At 41.7% G+C, this 16,895-nt stretch overlaps 1 long non-coding RNA gene across 1 annotated transcript; it reads left to right on the top strand.

Annotated features, from left to right (window-relative positions):
* Positions 1–8,902: 8,902 nt before the first annotated feature.
* LOC109634764 (uncharacterized) lies at positions 8,903–16,416 on the top strand. Its single transcript, XR_002203082.2, has 3 exons — positions 8,903–9,042; positions 10,723–10,839; positions 16,282–16,416. It is a non-coding gene; the product is annotated as an uncharacterized lncRNA (long non-coding RNA).
* The last annotated feature ends 479 nt before the right edge of the window (positions 16,417–16,895 follow it).

Here is a 16,895-nt window from a genome sequence, read left to right as displayed (position 1 = left end):
GATCAGCTGGGAAAAAGAGGGATAATGAGGCAAAAGAGAAAGAGAGAGAGAGAGAGAATTCAAACAAACACAAATGAGTGTTTATTTGTTTATTTTACTTCTTTTTTCTGTTTCACTGAAAAAACAGTTTTAATAATAATTCAAGTTATCGATCGTGTCATTTTCAAGCCTTAAACCACAACCAGACTCTTGATTCAAATTGATGCAGCTGTCTTTTTGTTATACCACATGTTCTTCGACCGTGCGACACCTGGTTCCCTACGTCACCCACAATGCAACTCCAGCACCAGAGGTTGCGTGGCCGATCCAGATGTGTCCTGCTAAGAATGGCTAATGCAGATGAGGGGCCGGATACAGAGGCCTGGTGAGCTCGCGACCCCCGACCCTGGCACGAGGATAACGGTCAGATGTCACACAGCGCCCCCTACAGGCTCAGTAAACTTGTCGTGTGTGTTGTTGTGAAATCCGTTCAGGCTCAGAAAGAGAAACTTAGAGGAGTGAGGGATGAATTTAAAAGGGCCAGCATCTGAATTTTAGAGTTATCTTCTGTGTGTGAGTATCAGAAGGAGCTGAGTTCTGGATGCAGCCCGGGGGATCAAACATACGGGACGTGGCCGGGGACTGAATCTACTGCATTTCATTTGTGTCCAAAACTTATCGCAATTTGTTTTTCTCCGTCGCCCGAGAAGCTTCAGGCGCTGCACTGCCAACACACCCTCCACCTGTGGGCATATCCATCGAGCTGCCGATCAAAGGCCACTGATGTCTTGGCTCATGCAGATCGGCCGAACAGATGGAAGCTCAACACGGCAAAAGTACAACTTATTATTTTTTAAAGCCCGTTGGACGTCCAAAGGGCTTTAAAAAATAATAAGTACAACTTTGGGCCTTCTCCGCTCAACATGTGGGCTCTGATTTGAGGCTCATTCAGTCTGCTTCTCCTACAAATTAAAATGTGTCAGTTTTAAACAATATAACCGTCTCAACTATATAATTCCTGCTGAGGAATAAACAAACGCAGGGGTGAAAACCTCTTCGACGGAGGTAATTAAACTTAAATCTCCCTCTCGGTTTATTTCCACAACACCTTCAGCTGCAGTTCAACTCATGCATTAAACGAACAGCAGTTATATATTCTAATTGTCATATTTCAAATAAAATTCATTTAAACTGTGATCACCAAAGGTCATTTTGTATTTTAGAATTTGAAGGTGAATTAGCATATTGTAATTATAACTCTCGGTCTACCTCCGGCTGCAGCTGTGTCATCATACAAATGGTCTGAATAACAGCACTTTGCTCACGTTAATGAAAGTTCCAGTTGTATTAGTTTCAACTGTGGGATAAGAAAAAGTGATTAGAAAGAGAGTAGAGTTTAGACTGGGATGTTAGAGAGGATCAAACCCTGCAGATAAAATCCTAAATGATTTCTGGACTCGGCCTGTTTGTCCCCTTGCTCGTCCCCTTTAAATCCCTCGATCAGCAGATCCTCTCTCTCTCTCTGTCTCTGAGCTATGTCACTGCCTCGCCCAAGCCAAAATCCCACAATCCCCCTCTGTTCCCTCCCTCCGAACCTCGCCAGCTGTCGATCTCCATCCTCGCTCTCTTCCCCTATGAACGCACGCCTCAACAACTCAGAAATGGCGTCTCTCTCTCTCTCTTTCTGAGGACAGACAGAAAATAATAAGAGCTATCTGTTCTGTTTCAGAGTCACAGTCATTCCTCTCGAAAAGACAGTTTCATCTCGTCGATGTTTCAAACGTGTGTTTGACTGAATCCACTAGAATCATTTTCGAGGCATGATTTTCAGATTCAATTTAAAAACAAACCAACACGTGCTTTAGTTCAACAGCAGCAGCTCAATGAGATCAAACCTGGATTTGAGTTGGACGATTTTAAAGTTTTTTACAACGTCACATTGAGGAAATGGGTCAAACAGGTTTTCAGAAAGAGTTTGACTTCACCTTGTTCGCTCTAAGTCCCCAAAGCTATCCCACAATGCATTGCATGGATACATCATTGTGCTCTCTTGTCAACAGACTGAAGGATTGTTATTGTTATTTTTGGCGTCCAGGGTGTCGAGAGTAAAAGTGCAGGTCTGGAGCGATGAGTCAGAAGTTAGTCGGAGGTTCAAACTGACCACTCAAAAAATGAAAGAAAGAAGTTGTCTACATCTCCCATGGTGCATTTTGGTAATAAGTATCCAGTCAAAGTGGGTAATACCAATACTGCAAGTATTTAAATTACAGTTTGAACTAGAATTTCAATCAATTCAATTTTAACTTTCACGTATAATAAATCCTCCCAATTCTCAACAGAGACGACAAAAAACAAACCTGCGGAATTCAGAATTTCTTGAAAACTCTGGTTGTGATGTGTTACTGATGTTTTTCAGAACCGGCGCAGGAGCAGTTAATATATCCACATTTTATTCCTATAGAGTTTCTGTTCCTGCATCACAGCTAGCTGAATAAATTGTTAACCCCTGTGGCGTTACGTAAATATTAGCATCCATTTTGCTGTTGCCTAGCAGCAACAACTTGCGTGCACACTGTGTAAATGCCCTCCGACATCGTAACCACAACCTCATGGGTTCCATTAAAGGGCAGCATATCGACACGTCATGGGCGCCAATTGGCTCATTACTGCCCCCCACAGTACATAATTGTTCAATTTGATGGGTGTGAACCTCCGACCTTGCTCCCATCATGCTCAGCGAAGCTGGTAAAAGCACCATGCCTCAGCAGCTCGATCCTTGTAATTGGCTGATCTGATGGAACAAGCATCGCAAGGGTCTGTTGCTGCACCTGAAGCTTTTTCCTTCACTTAAAAATCACAAATTATTCCTTGGGAGGAGGTAGAGAGGAAAAGGTTAGCGTGTGCTGGGGATGGCGAGATGACAGCCCTGATATGTTTTCATTTATCTTTGGAAAATAAATCCACGGCTCCTCATCCATCACGTCTTCTGATGAGGTTTGTGACAGGACATGATGCTGCTCGACCTTTACCAAACATGAATGTAAACTGCTTTGTACCATGACCGTAACGCTGTATATTGTGTAATTCTGTGTAAATATCAACTGTGTGAATGAGTGTAACCAAGCACAAACTGTTGGCCTTTACCCAACAACTGATCATTCTCAAGCACAAACACACCTCTGGGCTCTTTCTTACTGTGTGTGTGTGTGCGTGCGTGTGGGTGCGTGTGTGTGTTTCAGCTATGATTAGTTAAAATTTGTTTTGTAATCACACTAAAAGTTAATTATCTTAAGCTGCAAAACAAACAAATCAACACTTTGTCAATAGAGACCACGACGACTCGAGTATTTTAAAAATAAAATATCAAAGACAAGAAGCAAATGGATGCAAAGCCACTGAAGTGTGTGGAATTTAATATAAAATAATCCTAGTGATGTTGTCACTAGTGATTTTCATCTAAATTGTACTTATTATTTTGTTCTTTACCCTAGAATGGATCCTTTATATTTAAATACTTTATATTAACATCAGAAACAGTCTCTCTCTTTGGACTTCATCCCAAACTGGACTGAATCTATTTAAAAATGCCGTCATGAGCACAGTAGTTCACGTGGTGAGACTGTGTGGGTCTTTCACGGTCGATCTTCTCGGTTGCGTTTCTATTTCAGATTTTTAATTAGTTTATTTTAAAATAATTAGCGATAATTAAGAGTGCACAGGGTGCCACGGCAACTGCAGCTTGGAGAAATTTCAGTCCTTGATATGCAAAGAGCTCGAGTTCAGATTGTTATGTAACTGCAGCGCGAGGAGAAGACACATTCAGCAGATTTTAACGCTGACACCAGACTCAAATTTTGTTCAATTATAATTTCAGGACTTCAATATTTTACATGTGCAAATAAGAGATCAGCTTAATGACAAAGAATTAACGATGAGACTGTTTATCCTTCATCTTTTAGGTCATGGTGACACTTCAGGCAAGGATCCTGCATAGACTGCTGTATTATATGTAATTAAATCAGATCACATATTAAAATGATTCCATTATAAAATGATGATAAAATTACTCTTTTTACTTACAAGATGAAGTTTGCTCAACAGTGGCTAAAATGTAAAGTGCATCAAATATTTCCCAAGAATCTTTAATCATTTCCTTTAAGACATAAATCATTTTTTTATCTAAACAATGTTTCATAACCGAGGCTTAACTCAATAATGTGACTTGCATTTGAGTGCAAAATATTCGTACAGCAGTTAAAACAAGCAGTAAAACCTGTGAATGTGCTCAGCTTTAAATTATATTCTCAGCTTTTATTTTGGTAGGGGACAATAGTGACAGGAAAGGAAACGAGAGAAAAGAGATGATGGATGACGTGAAGCAAACGTCCTGAATCAAGGACAAAGCTTTTATTCAGTTCACTTCTTCTTTCCCAGTTTCTTAATCTGCTTTTAATCTGTGAAGTTTCCTCGACTTTCTGAACTCTAGAGTCAGTGAGCGTGAGACGCCCGCCCTCCAGTTTAATGGCATCTCTACACGATTAAAGAATTTATTATCGTCACTTCTGTTAATCGACATTAATGGAAAACTGACCAGAAAAGGTGAAAGAGCATCGACACGGTAACTTTACTAAAATGACTGCACCAAGCAAAAACTCTTTCTCCTCATTCACCTTCCTGCATGTGGATGTGGTGATTTGACGGTAACGTGGGTTTGAGACTCAGACTTCCCACAAGATTCACGGTTAGTTATTGTTTCATGGCGACTGGTTCTTACCTGGGTTGTGTTACGGAGCGTGAGCGTCCACCGCTGATCATTAATTTGTTACATCTGTTGATTTATTGACTGTTAGAGAGAGGAGGCACGGTGGAAGAACAGATCAAACACAGGGAAGGGGAAAGACATGACACGATAAAATCTCATTGAAAACCCTCTGGGATAAAAAAGGGAGGAGGTGGAGGATGAAGATGGAGAGCGACAGGGGCCCCACAGAGTGCAGACATAGAGTAATAGTTTGTTCCAGTCCATATATTCCCAGGTGACTGGAGTTGATGGGATAATGGTTGGTATTAGAGAACAGAGTCAATGGCTTTGACCTTTATTCCCCAACACTGGATTCCAATTTCACTTTGCAGCGTAATGACTCAGCCCAGCAGCTGGAGAGAGTCAATCACAGGCGGCCGCTGCGCCGCTCGGCCACATTAAGGGTTTATATTATGATCTTTCAGAGCGATTTCCCATGAGCACTTAACTTGGGCGAGGGACGAGATAAAAGAGTCGCTGTCCTGAGCGAACTGGTCATTAAACAAAGTGGTCTAAGATAAAAAATAAAAAAACCTCTGAAGACTGAGTTTAGTTTGACCTGGTTTAACACGATTAGCAAATCTTTATTCATGAACGCCTCGGACTTAATACAAAACTTACAGTTCGTTCACCTTCTCCTCTGAAGGTTCGATTTCCTGACGGGTGAAATCGTTGTTTGCTGACACATTAAACAGAAGAACTTTTTTAGGTGACACATCGTGAACTTGTTGTTTGGTTTGCTGCCCCAAGTGGCCAAAGAATGTACTTATCTAAGCAGTAATTGTTGTTGTTTATTTCATTTAAAATGTTATCTTAGCAAATATGCGACTGATAAACTACTTGACTGTCACGTAAAGAAACAGCTGAGAGAACACGGTGTTGAACAGCCACTGTTGGAGCGTCACTGACCGAGCTTAAGTTCTGCAGCTGATGCTGGAAAGAGTTGAAATACAAACTGACCCGTAACCGTTGCAGTGAAAACAAAAATTGATTCATTTAATGGTTCGCAGAAATGTAGGTCACACAGTCGCTCGACCTCATCTGGCTGCAGCTGCACAAGAAAAACAGATGGTTGGAATTTGAAATGAAACATTAATTCACTTTTCACTAGAATAATCGGAGGACAGAAGAAGGACGTCAATGACAACTCGACCCTGCAGCGGCGGTCCCAGTGTTTGTTTTTTTTTGCTCTAGCCCGGAGTTGTCATCCATCTGTTTTCTGCCATCTAACTCGGACGTGTAACACCCGTCTCCCACGGCTCCACATGGAAACACACACATGCTGTGATCGTCCTCCGTGACCTCGACATCCACCATCACTGTGCAGTCCACGTGCACTGGAAACACCTCCCTAGTCGACATGACAGAAAACCGTATCAAGTAAAAAAAGAACTAAATTTGTCTTAATGTGCCAGATTTATTTACAGCCGAACCAAAATAAGTTGGTCTGGTCTTCTTGTTGCCTCATCAGCTTGTCCCACCCCCACAGTCGTGGCTTGGCAACAGAACTAAAGGACAAAACTTTGGTTTATTAAAAACATTGAAAAGATGGGGGTGGTTTTTGTGTGTGTGTTCTTTTAGCTGTTCGGTTGAGTGCTTACGTTCAAAAATCAATTATTTTGATGTATTTGCTGCCATCACCACTTTAAAAAAGACTTTGTCACTGTAGGATCACCCGACGGAGCCTCTGTTGTTGTTTGGGGTGGAAGGTGGCATTTGTTGGCCGCTTTTGCCGGAGCCCTGGATGGCCTCGTCACGCGGCCGTGACACAATCTGTCTTCAAATGCAGCCTCTGAATTGAGACACTTATAGTTTCAGTGCCACCTCAGCTCAGGTTCAAAGAAACATGGGTGACCACATTTCCAGGCTTTATCTAAAGGCGTCGAAACGTCATCGCACATTTACATGATGACGCACACACAGATTGAGATACAGGTACACAAAACAAGAGAGATTAACAACACTGGCTTTTTTTTTATTGCAGTTTGCACGACCGTGTGTTTGAATAAAGTTTCCGTCTGTAAATATTCCGTCAGCAGTTCGTCACGTCACTTTCCCCAGGCGAGTGTTTTTCTGCTGCTGTGACTCTGACAGATTTCAGGACCAGCAAACGTCCCCTCGGGCTCGGCTCAGTGTGAAACTTGTCAGTCAGTCCCACAGTCAGTGCTGCAGCCAGGGAAACATCAATAATTTGTCACCACACACACAAACACAAACACAGAAATATGTGGAAACAGTGATCAGAGCGGTTTTGAAGCACTGTGTTTATCTGGTACATTGTGTGACCTCACCTGTCACAATTAAACATTAAAAAACAGAAATAAGAATTATTAAATACAACCTCAAACGCACTGCTGGATAATCCGGACAAATACATTGAATTCAGGGGAATAAACCTCATTACAACTACAATCACCTCAGATTTAATCAGCAGCTACAAATCTTCAGACGAGTCGAGAATCGTTTTTATTTTTACACCCTTGTTTTTTTTAAGAAGCTGAAAAACAAACCGATCTTGAGCTCGTATGAAGTCTGGACTGTGGATCTGATGTGAGATACAAGTTAGGGGTTGATCAAACATACATAGACAAATATATGATCGTGACAATCAAAACACACCAACACCAGTTAAAAACTTCAGAGAATAAGTGTTGATATAGATCATTATATACACAGTCGCTGCTCGTCCATGGATACAGTCGCTGTTTGTCTTTATATACAGTCACTTTTGGTCTTTTCTTCCTGCATATAACAACAAATCTTGAACGTGCAGGAAGTCTCTATAGGGTTAGTGAAACGTGACCAGATCCTTTGTTTATTCCAACTCGTTTCAACAACCTTGACAGCAGCATCTTTACTAATCAGCATTTAATTTGCGATCGTGCGTCACCTCGGTGCTGCGGCTCTGAACGTGGCCTCGGGACTGAACCCCCGAGCTGCAGGCATCTTTAATTAACAACTAGCAGCAGGTTTTTTAATTGGTCAATAAATGGACGGTCTCCAGCTGTGGCGCTAACAGCTCAAGTGGCTCCTCATTAGAAATATAATTGCTTGTTATGCTAAATACTGTGGAAGTCATGGGGGCAATGTTTCGTATTCCGTGTGTCCTCCTCCACATGTCCTGCTCCGACATGAAAGAGCCACAATAACATTTATTCTATATTTTAGATTAAAACTGCGTCTTCGTCGTCCTTTAAACACGAAACACTGTTTGTTATTATTATTCATGAGTCTCAGCGTCTTCCCCACACGATGCTCTCTTCATTTATCCATTAAGACTTTTATTAAGAGGCGTGTTGGAGAAATCTATCTGGAGCGGCACTCTTCTCCTCTGATTGTTTTTCATTACCAACAATTCACCTCACTCACACTCACTGCTGATTAGCCGGGAAGAAGCGGGGGGCCAACATGGAGCTCTTGTTTTCCAGTGTATTCAAATACTGTTTGTGTTTTAAAATGCAAATAAATAGTACGTGCAGGAAATATAATTAAGGTGGATGACACACAAGTGAAGGCTGAAGCAGTGTGACAACGTGTGAGGGTTCAGGAGTTAGTGCCGTTATTGTAATTTAACCTTTTATAAAACTATTTAAAAACCTGTCCTGGCTCTGAGACACACGTTTAGTGACCATGTGAAGTTTGGGGCAGATTAAACGCTGCATTTGTAATTTACAGAAACTTTTTTTCTCAATGGCGAAACCTCAAAATATGCTGTTTGATGAAAACTCAATAATCTGGTCCATGTGGTGAATTTGGCTCAATATGGCTCAAATAACACAAAACTAGCTCTTTGGTTGGCATGTGGTGTTGCTATGGTTACTTGTGTCTGACAAACAGGAGCACATGTCATGATCCCGCCCCGGACCCCCGAGCTCTGGAGGTCTAATTTTGGTTCTGTGTTCATCATGTTTTTCCTGTTTTATTTTGAAGTTCTAATCTCCCTCATGTGTTTCTTTCCTTTTTACTTCCTGCCTTTGTGTGTTTCCCTCCAGGTTTGATTGTTGCCTTGATTTGTTTGTCCTCTGCCACGTGTCTCTCATTTGACAAGTCAAGTCCTCATTTCTGTCTTTGTCGAGTCGTCTGTTTTGTCTCTGTCAGCTCTAAGTTCCTTATCCTGCCAGATTGCTTTTATTTTTGTTTCCTGTCCCGTATTTTATGTTTTCATCAAATCCTGGTTTTGGGAATTGGACCTGACTCGCTCCTGCATTTGGGTCCAGCTGCTCTCCACGCCTCACCGTGACAGTGCACCATCATTCCACGAGGTATGTCCCCTGAATCTGGGCCAAAACAATTTTGTTATGTCTCAAACTGCTGTCACAAAGTCATTCAACAGCAAAGTTCAGTTCAAAGAACCTAGAACCAAACCTGGTAAACCAGACCGACGGTTCAGTGAATACTCCACATGTCCTGTTTTCATCCGTATATTTATTTGCGTTGATTTAAACTGATGTGTTGAATTGATTGTTTGATTTTTGTGAGACGGATGATTTTCTACCAATTTGTCAAAGTGCAGAAATTATGCAAATGACGCGAGTAATGATCCCACTCATCGGCTAAATTAGGGGTTACTGTCTGTAATTACTCTCAATCAATTCCCAGAAGAGGAACCAGTCAAATGCAAATCGTCCTTCATGAGCAGGTTGTCGCTGTGCTTCGTGTTGCTGGAGGGTTTGTGGTCGTAACTATTAATCCACTGAGTCGTGTACTTTGTCTTCAGATGGTTCATTTGATCAGAAACTCTGAGCAGGTTTCATGTTTAAGTTTGGTGAATCGGTGACCCACTTGTTTTTCGTTTGAACTGCAGAGAAGCAACATTCCACAAAGCACAAAAGTCCATCATCCTCAGTAAAAGTGCCTGGAAGTGTTTTGTTTTTCCCTCCAACAAAAGGAGACAGTGTCCCGGCGTTTGAGGCCTCGTCTGTGTCCAAGCGCTGCCAAGTCCCGCTCTGTCCCTAGCAAACGTCCCCTGCTGCTCAGTCCAATGCCTAATGAGAGGATTTTATTGGCCGTCGCATTGCGTGGGACATTCTGCCTGCGAGGCCCAGTCGGCGTTTGGCACCGACGTCACTTGGATACGCTTTTAGCCTCCGTCTCTGTGAGTGGACTTCGACTCCCCTCTGCAGCTGAAATTCACTCCTGTTTGGTGATTTCAACCTTTTCACCAAACTCAAAAAGTTTGTTTGTGCTTGAGGAAATTTTTTTCCTCTAAGAAACATTTTTGCAAGTTTTGACCATTCCCTCGAAGCTTCTTGTGCTGTTAGATTTCAGGCTTCATTTCAGTTTGTTGTGGAAAATCAGCACCAGTGTTGGTGTCTGGTTTGTCAGAGATCCAGCGGAGAACAGGATGTTGGCGCAGGACAACAGTTCAGTCGTGGGTGTTTTGGATCAGAAAATAATTTTTCATTGTGAAGCGACTGTCAGCGCTTTGTTCGTCTGCTGGAGCTGCCAAGAGCTGGATTTAAAAATACACTGCAGGCCGAGGTTTACAAAATGACATCTAGAACTTTACTGTGTGTCTGACCCCATTCTGACCTTATTTAATGACAAGCAGTGACTGTAAATGAGGACGTTCAATGAGCGAACAATGTCGTAGTCATCATCCACCTTGCTAATGCTGCTGGTGTTCAGATGAGTCTCAGCTTCAGTGGACAGCGCTTCATTCATTCATTCATTTAACCGTGACTTTAGAGGCTCATCTATTAACCGCAGAGAGATGAGTTTAAAACAGCCGGCAGTCTCAGTAAAGTCATTTATGCTGGAGTCGCAGTTACAAAGTCTTTGCGTGTCGCTTCCTTTAAAGCCTTGTGTCACCCGAGAGGTTTTAGTTGAGAGCTTCCTCCTCATGCAGCCACATATTAAAAACCGGCAGAGTGAAAACAACTGACTGTGATTGATTAGAGTTTAATGTTTGATAGAATTATGTTTTTCTTTTTTTTTTAAAGTGCAGGATGCAGCGGAGGAAACCTTCAAGGATTCGTCGACGTGTTCGGGATTTGAATCGTGACCTGGTGAGAAGGGAAGCTGACAGACTAGTTGATGTCTGGTTCATGAGCATCTGGGTCAGTACATGTCAAACACAAACCATTAGAGCCGTCCTCTGAGTGTGTTTTCATCGACCTCGTGCTAAATAAAGAGCAGCCATGGCCTCTGCACTCTGGACTCTGAAAGGTCATTTCTGTCAGACGTAAGCGTTTCAGAACCTAAAAGGATTTTCAAGCTGCAAATCAATTTCCTGAGCTGAACATTTCGGAGGGATCAGTTTTAAACAGCCGTCGGTCGCATCTGACTGCTGCTGCTGGTTATTGAGCTGCTGTCAGCGAGGCTGTCGAGCGAGAGCAGAGGAGATGAGGAGCGAGCCAGGTCTCATCGCTCAGTTCATTTCAAACAGTCACAGCATTGAGGAAAAGTCAGAATGTGAACTGAAGCCCACACATGTTCCTGACATGTTCCTGACATGTTCCTGACATGTTCTGGACATGTTCTGGAGGTACTGTGTGTGAGAACACTGTCAGTTGCTCTGGACATTTTCTGGATCTTTTCCTGCAGCCCCCTAGTTAAATGTCTGGACAACATCAGAGTGAGTCCATGTGAGAACACAGCAGGAAGATGTCTGGAACATTCACAGTGAGCGAGTGGACGTGTCGGTGAGGTTTCTAACACGTGATGGACATGAAGAGATTCCAGAGCTTTTGATGATCAGGGCCGAACACTTATCTCATACGTCGTGTCTCTACAGGCTCCACCCCTCACCTGAACGTTCCCCACTTGAACGAGTCTGAGCCGGAGAATCTCCTGCTGCGTCTTCACATGAGAAACATAAACTCCAGAAAATGTCAAGACACAAGTTCACAGTTCATGTCTGAGAACAGCCTGTGAGAGTCAAACCAAAAAAACAAACCTGGATGGATGGATGGACAAAAGGACAGAACGTCTCTTTCAGTCTCTCTCTCTCTTCTCCTTTTTCGCTCAGTTGTTTTTCTCTCCTTGTCTCTGTGGATTTCTTTGTCCTCAGTGGACGAGTTGAAAAGTTCGAACATATTTATTTCAAAGTGAGAAAGTTCAACTAAACCCGGAGCAACAACGAATAATTAATTAATCTTTGTTTCACAATGTAGCATCATCCGCGAGGCCTTTTACTTTCATATCGTGTCATTATTCAGACTGGAACAAGATTTGTATTGTAGCTTATAGAACAGGAAGAATATACATATGAAGTTTCAGATATCTGTTACGTGATTTTTAAGTTTTACCTTCATCTTTTTCTCTCAAATTTCCATTTGTGCTCTTTAATAATCAAAGTGAATTTATTGAAACGTTAACTTAGAAATAATGGCTGGTTTGTATAAAGTCCTGAAGGCTTAAATATTCATTTAACTGCATAGTTGTCAGCGAGGACATTCTTTAGAAACTCACAACAATTTTGAATGAAGGACCTGGTGGAGATTTGTGGGTAAATGATAAATGATTGACTTTGGAAAACTGAGCACATTTTTTAAAGGTGGCTATTAAAGGAGACGCATTATGAACAAAAAAAAAAAAAACTTTTATTTTTCTCTGCAGCTTTCAAAGTAAAGACCGAGGACAGAGGTCACCAGTAGAATATGCACCATTGACGTTGACGTCTCTGTTTCAGGTTTGGTTTCAGAGTTAGAATCCGGTTGAGGTTTAAAGACACAAACACACTGATGATGAACACTACTCAGAGAAAAAGACTCAGTAACTATGAAATGTGAGGAGATAGATGGAGATAATAACAGAGGCAGTGCAGATGAAAATAGACACTTCAGACGTTCTCTCTGTTCATCTTGATCTGTGACTCTTCTTCTCCTCCTCCGCCCTCTCTCTCCTTTGTATTGGACATCTATCATCCTTCTGTAAACACTAATCATCTTTTCCTCTGGCTGTCGTCGTGTTTCTTTTTTATCGTCTGACATTTATCTCTGTCACAGTCTTTCCTCCCTCTGATGTGACTCATTGTTCCGTCTCAGACGCTGATTTTTCTGCCCCTGAAATTGATACATGCATTTTCAGTGAACCTTTTGTTCCCTCGAGCGACAACTTTCACTGGGTTCTGCTGTCTGACGTCCACCCTTTGTTAGTTTAGGTGAACGCGTTAAGGGCTGGTGTAAAATAATTAAAACGCAACCAGCAGGTTATCTGTTGGTTACTTACGGGAATCGACCTCTTGCTCACTAACGCTGGCAAATGTCTTCGTCGGCTAAACACCAAGATCTATTTGCGTCTTTGCATTGACTTTGTTGCAACTGAAAAATTCACTTTGCCCTAAATTCACTCAGCTCTACCATTATTGTTTCAGTTGTATTCTCATTTTCCTGCAGCGCAATCTGATCTGATAATAAAAACGACTTTTGAATCTTTTAATGATGAGAAGGCACTAATGAGACGATCCAGTCGAGACGCAAGGACTAAACGACTTTCGAGCGCTGATTCTACAGAATGACGTTAAACAACCTCTCGCACTGTTAAAGAAGTTTGTCTTTATCTGCTCTCCACCAGGTTATTTCCACGGTCGTGTTTGGTTCTAAACACAAGCGCGTAACATCTGGTTGTGGCTCCACCCACTTCACAACACTGACCAATCAAAACTCAACGACTACATGACTAATGAATTTAACTGTCATGTAGAAAGTTGAAGGGTCACTGAGGAAGTTGATCCTTAATGAGGTTACACGGCGGTAATTCTACACCACACACACACACACACACACACTCTCATTATCTGCGTAGTTAATCTCATTTAATATACATGCTGACCTTCTGGTCCAGTGGCGTAACTAATTACCGCCCCCCTCCAGGGGCAGAAACACACCTTCAAAGGCCGTTTGACGTCAAAAACCGCAGACATGAGTTCCTCCGGCCTATTAGGACGCTCGGAGTCGACCCTTTAACCTCCGCCGATCACAGCCTCTGTAAAAAAAGCATGAAACAGACTTTTGGGAACATTTCTCAGATGTGTCCCCTGGTTCACATCATTCAGTTCCTGTGTCAAGGAGACGCTTCTTTAAAATCAAGATTTTTATTTCATGACTTTTCTGAGTTTATATATCTGTCAAAATGATCCCATGACACAGTGAATGAATCTATGAAACACATTGAATAAAATATATGGATGAATTATAACGAAGATGCTGGTCAGAGGGGGATTAATTAAACTTCATGCATATGAGCTTGATGGCTTCACCATTTTCCAGTGTATCCACTTGGAATATATAATAACTGATTACATACTTTCTTTTCTCTGACTGACGATAATGAAGGATATTCAGAACCAATATGTTCTGGCAGCTGCGAGGAAAACAAACATGAAAGTAGAGCAACAAGGACATCACATCTGTTTTAGCAGCTTCTCGTCTGTGGCTCCTCTCCAACACAATTCAGTTCCCGACTTTGTTTGTCTCAGTCGCCAAAAACAAGACGATTCCCTCCATGAGTGGGCAGAGTTACAGCTAATTCTTAAACATGCAGTATTCTGTGTGTATTCATGTGGTTCAGATCATGAAGGTTCATTCAAAGGTTTGGCTTTTCACTCGATCACGACAGCTTTTTTTTTTTTTGAGCTGCAGCGTGAACCGTTTATCGTCCAGGTGGAGAACCACCAGATATTCAAACACAGGATTTACAGCTCAGCGAGGAAACATTCAGCGCTCACCAAAGACACAAAAACATGCACTCCCTCCTCCTCCTATGAATAATTAACCACACATTTTCACTTTCCTCCTCATTTTGAATATTAGCTTTACACACACACACTCTTTCCTGCAGGGGTGAGGTTCATTAATCCAGACAGTGTGTTTCCACCGCGGGGCCGCATCTGCGCTCTCAGGTGATTTTCAGGTGTAGCATCCATTAATGGATAAGACTGATTGACACTATTTGTGTTGTTGTCTAATTCCCATGAAAAGACCTAAATCTACCAGTTGTTGTTTCAGGTTAGTGTTAGTGCGTCTCCTGACACTTTCTAACTTCCCTCTTCAGTCTGTCACTCGCAGCTCTTGAGCCTCTTTGTTCCTACTGAAGATGTAAATCTTTAAAAACAACTCTCAAATATTTTGTTTTGTTGAAAAAACCGTGGCACTAATTTCCTAACACAGCTGGTCCCCAGTTTTTTACAGGATAAAATGTTTTTTCAGAGGTGGATATATCCTCAGATTAAATTAATATTTAGCACATTTATATAAAGATGGGCGCTACATCTCCATTTATATTAATGTATATTTATGTGCTAAATCTCAAGCTGAGTTCCTGGAGAGAGATGTTTGTGTTGCATTGTGAAAAGATAAAGAGCAACACAAGCGTCCTCCCAACCAGAAAACAATCAAAACCCAAACTGCATGAAAAGATTCTCCATGTTTTGAGAGTAGGGGACCTAACCCATTATTCATGGTGAAATAATCAGATATGAAAAGAGCACACTTCAGACTGGACTCCCTGCTGCGCTGCTGTGTTCTCTAACCCATCACACTGAAAATTCAAAGACTCCTGCTGCTCTGAAGCTTAATGCAATAACTTATCATTTATTCAAACACGGTTTAACAGCAGCACGAAGGTTAGTAGGTTATAGTTGTCAGGATTTCTCTGTTTCAAAAGTAAAGTGAATTCCACTCAAACACACAACTTTGCTTCATTATTCATCGCTGTCATTTTTTTATCTTCTTGTTGATTCGGTGTCATTATTTTCATTTTGGCGACTAAGATGAGATAAGAAAGATAAAGCTTTATTTAATCCCATGACGGGGAAATGAACTTGTTACAGCAGCAGATAGACAGAATACAAAAGGTAAAAAACTAAATAAAAACAAAGATAATATGTACATATACTTCCAATGTGGTAATATGTCGTTTGTAGAGAAATGAACTTGGGCAAAAAGCAGTGAACCTGAATATATATATAGAGAGAGAGGGAGAGAGAGAGAGGGAGGGAGAGAGAGAGAGAGAGAGAGAGCTTTGCACAGGACATGACAGTCGCGGTGCTTTAATGCTGAGAACAAACATCCCCTGTTATATTGACAGAGTGAGAGAGGTGGAGTCTGGTTCTATTTTCCAACAGAGATTAATTTGTATTTAATAATAAGTTTAGTTCAGGGGCAGAGGGAACGTGCCGACATCCCACAGTGAGCTCATTAACATTCTACTTTCATCGCTGCCTTTATTTCCCTGCAGCGACCGAGATTTCTTTCTCTAAATTACTTTGACCTAAGTGCTAAATTCAAATGTTGACTCAAACCCAGATGTTAAATGTATATGTTGTATCTAAATGGTAAATGTAGATGATTTAATATTTAAAATCTGATTTAATATATATAGAGTATAGTTTATAGTCATCTGTGTCAATAGCTTTGTATCGTGTTTGTGTCTCAGCTCAACACAGAATTATTCTGTCTCTAATATAAAAAATTTAAATCATACAGCTTTTAATTCTTGATCTTGGTTTGCATTTACATCTGAGCAATAATTTACTTTGTGGTCAAACATTTCCACAGACCACAGTTCTGAGACGGGAGGCAGAACATGAGCTGAGGGAAGCTGCGGTCGGAGATGAGGCCGTGGCCTCGTAAAAACTCACGACGCCGGGATAATGTAAAGAGACAAGCTGTGTTGTTCCCCATGAACTCAGGACCTCTGCCCTCCTCAGGGAAGCTGCTCTGCTTATTAAACACACAGCAGCAGAAACAACTGGGCCATGGTGCTCAGATAATAACAGATATTTTCAGTCTTGCACGATGTGTCTTCATGTCCGTTATTTATGTTCCTGCATGTAATGTTCGGCCTGAATCTTTGCTTGAAGCCAAAATATCTAAACAACTTGTTGAATTTGGTTCATACAAAGCCTGGGGAAATTCTGGCTTCCCACATAGTAAACTTGTTTTGGTCCAGATTTGGCTCATATCTGCCACATCCAGCCCAAATACCTCGTGGAATGATGGCACCTGGGCTGTTGGCTCCTGTTTGCCAGATCTTGGCCACAAGTAAGCCAGAGCAACACCACATGTCGGCCAAAGGTGGCCCGATTTGTTTTGTGCTATTTGGGCACATGGGTCACTTTAGGCTCACATCCATTTGGTCCGAGCCACAAGAAGATTAAGTTCTGCATCAT

This window comes from Paralichthys olivaceus, chromosome 22 (assembly GCF_024713975.1).
Source record: "Paralichthys olivaceus isolate ysfri-2021 chromosome 22, ASM2471397v2, whole genome shotgun sequence".
Lineage (NCBI taxonomy): Eukaryota > Metazoa > Chordata > Actinopteri > Pleuronectiformes > Paralichthyidae > Paralichthys > Paralichthys olivaceus.
The sequence above is the reverse complement of the archived record's forward strand: the minus strand, read 5'-3'. Positions and strand labels throughout refer to the sequence as shown.